Source organism: Cannabis sativa, chromosome 7 (assembly GCF_029168945.1).
Source record: "Cannabis sativa cultivar Pink pepper isolate KNU-18-1 chromosome 7, ASM2916894v1, whole genome shotgun sequence".
In the NCBI taxonomy this organism is placed as follows: Eukaryota; Viridiplantae; Streptophyta; class Magnoliopsida; order Rosales; family Cannabaceae; genus Cannabis; species Cannabis sativa.
In genome coordinates this window covers 9,485,404-9,495,235 of record NC_083607.1, presented here as the reverse complement: position 1 = coordinate 9,495,235, position 9,832 = coordinate 9,485,404, and positions in this window count along the sequence as shown.

Below are 9,832 nucleotides of genomic sequence, written 5' to 3'. Positions count from 1 at the left end.
AAAATCATTATTTCCTAACATAGAAAAGAACAATAAAAACTGAATAAACAAGGTAAGAAAATCGGTTATGAATGCAAATAAATCTTACCATGAAGTAAAAATTATTTTGGCATCTAACTTGCGAAAAAAGGACTTTACAATCTCCCCCTTTGGCACTTTAGATGAACAAAATATTTTTTAACAAAGAAGTTTCTGCAAATCAAAGTTAGCAAGAGCAAATAACAACTCCCCCTGAGAAACACAATCGAAAACCAAAATAACAAAATAACAAGCTAACTTTGACCAAAGACGAACACAAACACAAACCTCAACTCCACCTGGACAGTTGAGTATATAATTAAAACCTAATTACTCCCATTTTTGTTTATCTATAAGGGCCAAAGACAAAAAGAAATCAAGATTTTCTAAAAATTAAGATTTGAAAGACAATCATGATCAACAATTAAATAAAATATAAAGAATAAAAAATCAAGTTTAAGAGGAAACTCATCAAAAATTTACCAAATAAAGTACATGTTGATACTTACCAAATGAAAGACAAATGATCAATTTTTCTTAGCCCAAAAGTCAAATCACATGACACCTCTTCTTTTTTAAAAAAATTATTTTTTTCTGAAATTAAAAAAAAAAAAAAAAAAAAGAGACTAAAATATTTTATACAAAAATCAAGTAATTCTAATGCATCCATCTTTCTAAGTTTCATAAAAAGGACAAATGACCATGTTATGCTTTTAAAAATGATAAGAATTTAGTGTCTCAAATACAAACCATACTTACCAGATGTTGAGAAAAAATAGACAAGTTACATAAAATGTGAACTAGGATTTTTTTTTTTATTTTATTTTAATAGAGGAGACTTACAAACTTGTACACACTTGTCAGACATTAGTGTGTGCAGTAAAAATAGAATCATTGTCCTTGGCAAGATTTTTCTTATTCGTCTTTTTTCAATTTGATCCCGCAACTAGATGCTATCACACCATACTGAAGGTAGCCCTTTTCTATGGTAGTGCATCCTCTTCATAACTCTTAATTACAAAGTTCCAGCTTACTCAAAAGATGGCTTTCACACCTCAGTATGGGTAGCTCTATTCCAGCAAGGGGCCTGATAAGAAACTGAAACAAAAATCGCTCAACTCTATACATTAATACTTTAGTTTATCCTGATCACACATATGTAAGTAACTTGAATCTTTTAACCCAACCTCAAAAGTATGAAGAGTACAAGACACTAAGCTAAATATCGTCTAAAAGCATAAACATGTTTTGTCAACCAATAATGAAAGAAGAATAGATGCAAGATAAGAACTACTCAAAATTTTGTAAAAAAGGGAGAACCAAATGAAAAGAATTAAATAATGCAAACCCCAAAAGATTTTTTGAGGGAGTCAAATTGACTTGAATCTAGGGCTTTAGTAAAAGTATCATCCAATTGTTTTTCATTATCAACATATTCCAACTGCAATATTTGGTTGTCAACAAGTTCCCTAATAAAATAATGTCTCATATCAATGTACTTTGTACGAGAATGTTGAACATGATTTATAGCAATGGTATTATCACATGCAGAATGACTAGTAAATTTAGCAAGACATTTAGATTCATTTTTCTTAATCCAAATCTTCTTGAATTTTGATCTCTTTTTTCTAACAGATTGTTTTCCATAATGATTGAAAATTTTATTTTTGAATAGATTTATCATGGTAAAACACTTAGGTCGAATATGACCCTTAACACCACAGAAGTGACATATTGGAATAAACTTTCTTACCTGAGATCTTATCCTTTTTGAACTTACTGGAGACTTTGCTTCTGCGAAAGACATTTTTGTAGCAGCAGATCTTAAATTTGCAGCAGTAGGTAAATTCGCTGGAATACTAGATTTTACAAATTTATTTTTTCGGAACTTTCAGTACCATTTGATCCAAGACCAGCAAAGCCTCTTTGACCTGCATTCTGAATTTCCTCAAAAATAGAATATCTACGGTTAATCATTTGAATATTTTTCTTAAAATTTTTAAGTTCCTTCTTTAAATAGAATAATTTCCTCGTCTTATAAACAAAAATCAGTCTCATATTCTTTAATTTTCAATTCAATAGATTCAGTTTTATGAAACAATTGTTTATTTATTTTTGACAATGATTTATTTTTAGAAGAAACATGTATCCACTTTTCATACATAACCTTGTAAGACTCAGCTAGTGACTCCTCACAGATTTCAGATTCATTTAAATTAGAATTTTCTTTTTCAATGGTATTATTCAAACATACCAATCTTTCTTTCACATGTGAATCACAATAATACTTAGAAGAAATTGAGGTTAGTGCAACATTTTAGAAATATCTTCATCACTATCAGTTTCATCGTCACTCCATGTGATATTGAAACTTTTCTTATTCTTTTTTAGTGTATTTGCACATTCAGATTGCATATGTCCAAAACCTTCACATTCTCTGCATTGAATTCTCTTTTGATTGTTAGTCATTAAAGGTTTTGAAAAAGTATTACCTTTGGAGAATTTTGGAAAATTATTTTTGTCACTTATCTTTTTCATGTATTTCTGAAAGTTTGTAGTTAAAACATCCATCTCATCATCTTCTTCATCATCTAAAATTTCTTTTTCAGCAACATTAAAAGCAATACCTGTACCTCTATCAGCAATGGACTTGGGTTTGTCCTTCTGCTTGATTTGTTGATTCAATTCAAAAGTACGCAAAGAACCCATTAACTCCTCCACCTTCATCTTGCTAAAGTCTTTTGCTTCCTCCATAGCCAAGAGTTTAGTGTCAAACCTGTTTGGAAGAACTCTAATAATTTTTCTAACAAGAACAAATTCATCAAGCATTTCACCAAGAGCGAAATGTTCATTAGCTATATCAGATAGCCTTTCATAAAATTCAGTTAGGGTTTCATTTTCAAACATCCTAAGATCATCAAATTTGGTCTGAAGCATAATATACTTAGAACGCTTAACATCAGATGTTCCTTCAAACTGGGTTTGAAGGATCTGCCAAGCATCCTTAGCAGATTCACAAGAAGATATAAGCTTAATATAACCTTCACCTACTTCATTAAGTATAGCATGTAAAGCTTTGCTATAATAAGCAGACAATTTATCATCTTTAGTAGACCATTCAAGTTCAGATTTTAATTCAGAATTACCTTCGGAATCTACCACAACAGGAGGAGACCATCCTGAAAGAACCATCCTCCATGCTTTCTCATTTTGAGACTTGATAAAGGCTCTCATTCTAACCTTCCAATAAGGATAGTTGGAATCATTGAGGAGTGGTGGGCGAACAAAAGAAGTTCCTTCTTCAAAGGAAAACATATTGCAAAAACACAAGAAAACATTAAAAGGACCACACTAAGAGTTTAGTGTCCCGCTTTGATACCAATTGAAAAAACCGAGTTTTTGTAAATGTCAATAATGTATATGAGAATACAAAACTGTACACGTCAGTAGAACCAGAATGTAATTCTGTTACTATAGAAACCAGTTTTGCAGCGACAAAACAGAACAGACAGAATATAAAAAATAATTGCAGAAAATTAAATCACTTGACACAAGAGATTTGTACGTGGTATCAGTGTTTTTTCAAACACTACTAGTCGACGGGGCCACGCCCAGAGAATGAAATCAATTAGTAAAGTATCAAAGATTACAAAAGCAACTGACTTAAACAAATTTAGACTCCCTCTAGTGATTTTCCGCAACCCTTTGTAATCCACCTTGCTAATCTGATCTCTAAAACACACCAAATAGTGAACTCCCTTAAGCTATTGATGAGTGCTTACTTCCTCCCGAAGTAAGGCTTAAACAAATCTTCTCCCGAAGATATATGCTCACTTCCTCCCGAAATGAGACTTGGAAAAGTCTTCTCCCGAAGACCCCGAAGACCCACGCTTGTTCAAAGCTTCTCTTCAACCTATTCTAAGAATAGTATGAGATCATAATAAGAAAACCAAAACCTAGTTGAACACTCTAAGTTCTTACAAATGAAACACTCTTCTCACAAAGAAAGATATGAAAATATGAGACTAGAAGAGATGAAATCGTTTGGCTGCTCTCTAGGTCCTATTTATAGAACATAGAAACCCTAGAGACAGCCACCAAAACGATTTCCCAGCTGTACAAAACTTTTCTAAAAAAATTCCTTATTTGCAGCATCAGAATCGGGTTTCGCAGTAGCAAATCAGGACCACAAAGGAAACTTTCTAAATAGAGCCAAGATCACGAATTTGGACTTCAAACCTGGCAAATAAAGATAATTTGATTTGTTCTAATAAAGGCAAAATCAAAATCATCAATTAGAAAAAGGGAAGTCAAGTTTCCCAAAATTAGACAACTTTCCATAAGAGAATTTCTTCTCTTACAAGAATTCTCTAAACAAAGAAAAGTCCAGCTGCAAAATGATTCTTTCCTAACATAGAAAAGAACAATAAAAACTAAATAAACAAGTTCAGAAAATCGGTTATGAATGCAAATAAATCCTACCATAAAGTAAAAAATATTTTGGCATCTAACTTGCCAAAAAAAGACTTTACAACATCAAAGAATTGGGTGCCAATCTATTCTAATGTCAACTTCATCATGAAATTAATATTAAAAGGGTATGTGAAAGGAGCCCCTAGTACTTAATAGGAAAGCTCTAATCATAACAAGAATGAAGGAGAATGATAATCCAAGGTTCCCTTTGAATAAGCTTGATTTATGGGTCCAGATTCATGATTTATATACAAACTTGTTTTATGACCTCAAGTGTCTTGAAAGGAGCAGGTAATTACATTGGCACTTAGGATGAATCCTACCCAAACAATTTTTTGGGTGTATGGAGAGAATATATGCGTATTCGTGTCTTTGTTGATTTATTCAAACCACTTAAGCGCCGTATGGAAATTCAAAAAACTGGAATTAAATGAATTTGGATTACTTTTTAATATGAAAATGTACCCGCATTGTATTTCATATGCAGTTTGTTGGGTTATTCAGAAAAATTTTGTACAAGATTATTCGACACACCAGAGCACGAGTTAGTAAGGCCCTATGGAGAATGGATGAAGGCCCTGTTCGGACGTCAAACCAAGCATATAGGTGCACATGTTGGGTTTTATGCCCTAAATAAAACTCATTTCAATATAATCAGATTTACTTATTAATATAGATCAGAAATAAAATTTAATGTTGCATGGTTCACATGATTTATTTCATGATTATATGTATATAATGTATAAATTCATCTGAAACCCTTTTCACATACTTGATCCTGTTTATTGTGCCGTCAACACATTGGAAAGTAAACATGACTATGTGAATAAAGTTTCCTAGATTTATCAGACATAGGGTTTTACTGATATGATAATCTACAACAGAGTTTACTTGCATTTGGAGAAGTGCTATGTTCTTTCCAGAGCATTGGTTAGAGTAAAGCTCAGGTTGGATGCATGGAGTATGCATCGGAAGGGACCGATATTGAACTTTGACTTAGATTTATTAAACTTACCGTAATATCTATTCAAGTCAATATCGCCTAGTTGATCCTAGATCAAATGATCTTAATCCTGATATGATTAGGCTCAATCTCGAGAGGTTATTCGTGTTCTTTGATTTGTTAGTTAAGCCTACTTTTAGGTCAGGGTGATACGTACATTTTGTGAACACGGTAGTGCAATTGAGTGGGAGCGCTAGTATAAACATGGAATCTATAGCTTCTATCTGGCGAATAGTAAGCAAAGGATGATCTCCTTCGAGCTTGACCAAACGAACATAAATGGTGGAGTACTCATTTTACATAAGCTGAAATATCATTTATACGGGGTCAAGTGTTTTAAGGATAAAATACATAGTAGGGTGTTACGGTAATCTAATCCCTTTACAGTGTAGATCATTCATATAGAGGATCATTGATCAAATTAGGATTATAACAATGGATAACTAATGATGCGTCTATATGGTGGAACATATAGAGCATTCTATATACTGAGAGTGCAATTCTAAGTTCTATGCGTGGATTCAACGAAGAATTAATAAGTTAGTGAATTTTAGTGCTGAATTCTTGATCTACTTATTGGAAGCTCGGTTATATAGACCCATGGTCCCCGCACTAGTTGAGATAATATTGTTTGTAAGACTCATGTAACTGGTTTTGATTAATCAATTATAATTCACAAATTAGACTATGTCTATTTGTGAAATTTTCACTAAGTAAGGGCGAAATTGTAAAGAAAGAGTTAATAGGGGCATATTTGTTAATTATGATACTTTGTATGGTTTAATTAATAAATATGATAAATGACAATATTATTTAATAATTATTTATTGTTATTAAATAGTTAGAATTGGCATTTAAATGGTTGAATTAGAAAGTTGGCATTTTTGAGAAAATCAAATACAAAAGTGTTAAAATTGCAAAATTGCAAAAAGCAAGGCCCAAATCCACCAAGCCATGGCCGGCCACTTTTGTAGGTTTTTTAAACTGATATTTTCATTATTTTAATGCCAAATAATTCAAACCTAACCCTAGTGGAATGCTATAAATAGATAGTGAAGGCTTCAGGAAAATTACACTTAAATTTTCTACTTTTTCATTCAGAAAAAACTGAACCTTCTCTCTCCCTATCTTTGGCCGAATTCACTCTCTCTCTCTTCCTCATTGTGATTTCGAAATTATTAGTGTAAGAGTAGTGCCCACACACAGCAAGTGATACCTCAATCATAGTGAGGAAGATCGTGAAGAAAGACTTTCAGCAAGAAGGAGTTTCAGCATCAAAGATTTAGAGAAAGAGATCCAGGTTCAGATATTGATAATGTTCTGCTACAGAAAGGAATCAAGGGCTAGATATCTGAACGGAAGGAGTCATTATATTCGTTGCACCCAATGTAAGGTTTCCTAAACTTTATATGTGTTTATTTCATCGTTTTAGAAAGTTCATATTTAGGGTGTTAATCAACATACTTGTGAGTAGATCTAAGATCCTGGTAAAATAAATTCCAACAACTGGCCTCAGAGCCATGGTAATTGATTTACTTGCAAGAAATCTGGACTTTAAAACGATTGTTTGTTTGTTTTTGGATGGTATCATGTTGTATTGAGTGTTATTTGATGATTGATTGATGTTTGTGAATTTTCGTGAAAAATAATTGAATATCTGTTTCTGGAATTATTTTTATTCGATAGTATGGAAAAAATTAAGCAAGTTACTTTTTTACTGAACTCAATTTCGATTTAATTTGAATTAGTTATGATTTTTTGAAGTTTCGAAAAAATCGGGTTGTGTCGCTGCACCACGTGCGCGCGCGGAGGGGCTGCAAGCAGCCCCTGCGCCTACGTTTCACGCCCACGCAGCCCCAAGTGCGCCCATGGACCGTACAGCTCACAATTTTTTCGTTTTTCTTCGTTTTTTCATGCTTTTTCATGGAATTAACTTCCGATTTTTTGTGTAGTTCTGTATTTATACTATTACTATTCCTAATTCAATTCTAATTATCATTATGAATTAATTTAATATTTTTTAAATTTAATTCAATATTAGTGTAATTTGAATTTGAAAATAGTTAGTATCTATCTTTTTTTGCTTAATAATCTATCTTATTTTTAAATTTGATTATATCTTATCTTATTTTTAAATTTAAGGTCAGATTTTAAATTTTTAAATTAATTTTTGTTTTTTTAAATAATTTGACCTTATTTAAATTTAAAATAAGATAACTATAATCATGTAATTTTAAATAGATGTAAGATATTTTGCTAACTTTTAAATTTTATTATTTATTTATATAAATGTCATTTAAAATCTGAAAAAGATATTCATTTATCTTTTTTAATTTTTTATTTAATTTTTATTTATAAAATAACATTTAAATTTTAAAAGTAGTTAGCAACTTTTGAAATGATATTTAAGTTGGTTGAAACCTAATTTTTTAAAATTGTAGGTTTAATTTTAAATTTAAATTTTTTTAAAATTTCGAATTTTTCAATTTTTTTTTTAAATTTTCGTAAATTATTTTTTATTTAATTAATTATTTCGAAATTAATAATTTAATTTAAAATTAAATAAATCTTACATCCAACTATCCAGCTAATCTTGTTGCAGGAGTATGTGTTTTAGCTTGTGTGTAAGTTTTCGAAACCTATTATTACTTGATTGCAAATAGCCATGGTTACCTTTTGCCAGATCTATTGATCTGATGGCTCCCTTGGTCAACTTAATAATTTGTAACAGGTATATTTACAATCTTCTTTCATCTGTGTATGACCTAGCAACATGATAGGACCCATCCAAAGTGTGCCTGTGTGAGCCTATGTGTTTAATTTCATTATAGATGCATATAGGTTGCTGTTGCTAAATAAAATGTCATAGTTCTTAATAGATTTTATTTAGGCCCATTTAGTTTTTGGGCTTAGTCAATTAATAACAGTTGTTCATTTTAAGGTTAAATTCCTCTCTTTTGGGCCTTGTGTGAGAGTTGGGAGCCATAGTAGTGGGTACGACATACTGAACCCAGCACCCCCTCACATGAACCACCCCAATTGTGAAGGCCCATTTGCCTGATTTGAATAACTGTACTAGGTTAATTAAACTAGTTTAACCTAATAAAATTGATTAGCAACATAATTAATTTCATTTTTTTTAAATTAATTTAAGAAAATTATAGTTTAAAGAATTTTTTTTTTATTCTAAGCTAAACTATATGTATTTTCTTGTATTTAATTAAATATAGAATTATAACCATCTAGATTCTTTCTGAAGCTTAATTTAAATTTTTCATTAAATATTCCTATTTAAGTTGATATTTAGTTATCTACAACTAACCAACTTAAATCTGAATATCTTTTGGATTTAAAATTTCAAAATTAAGTTGAGGAATTTTAGGCATTGGTTATTAAGATTCTTTAGATATTTTTTAAGTTAATATCTTTTCGAATATTAACTTAAAATAGAATATTTTTAAATTAAGTGGTTACAACTTAATTTTTGATATTTAATTAAATTTAAATTTGAAAATATTTAAGTTCTAGATTTTTTCTAATACAACTTAAATTAGATATTTTTTCAAATTTTGTAGAAAAGATACTTAGTCAAATAAGATATTTTCTAGATAGTTATCTCTAGACTACTTATTATTTCTAATATTAAATAGGAAAATATTATAAATTGTGAAATTAAATATTTAAATAATTAATTTTGGTACAACTTATTGTAAGTATATTTTTTCTAGTATTAAACTAGAGATTAATAATTAAGCCTTTTCTACACTTAATTATTTATTTCTTGAATTTAATACATTTAATTAATTGGAAAAATTCAATATCTAAGTTGATTTTCATCATGATACTTAAATATTTCTTTTTGATTAATCAATTATTTTGAGTTGAAATTTATTTTTTCAACTTAAATTTAAATAATTTTTCAAAATATATTTTTCTTTATTTTATTAATCAAATTTCGAAATTGCATTTCTTAAGTGCTGGAATTTTGAATTTTATTTGAAAAATAGATTAAAGTTGTAAATTATTTATTTTAATTTTGGACCAACTTAAATCAATGATTTTTTCATTTATTGATTAATTTAAAATAAATGAATTAAAGTATATTATTAGAAATTGAATTAATTAGTCAAAGGAAAATCTAGATAGGTGATATTTTTGCTTGAAGTATTTTTCTAGTGTATTTAATTAAATAGAAAATTAATATTTAAGTTGATTTTCATCATCATACTTAAATATTTGAAATTTTTCTTATACATTTAATTAAGTAGGAAAATTATATTTTTTGTTGTAAATTAATTTTATTAATTAATTTTGGGCCAACATTAAATTAGAATAATT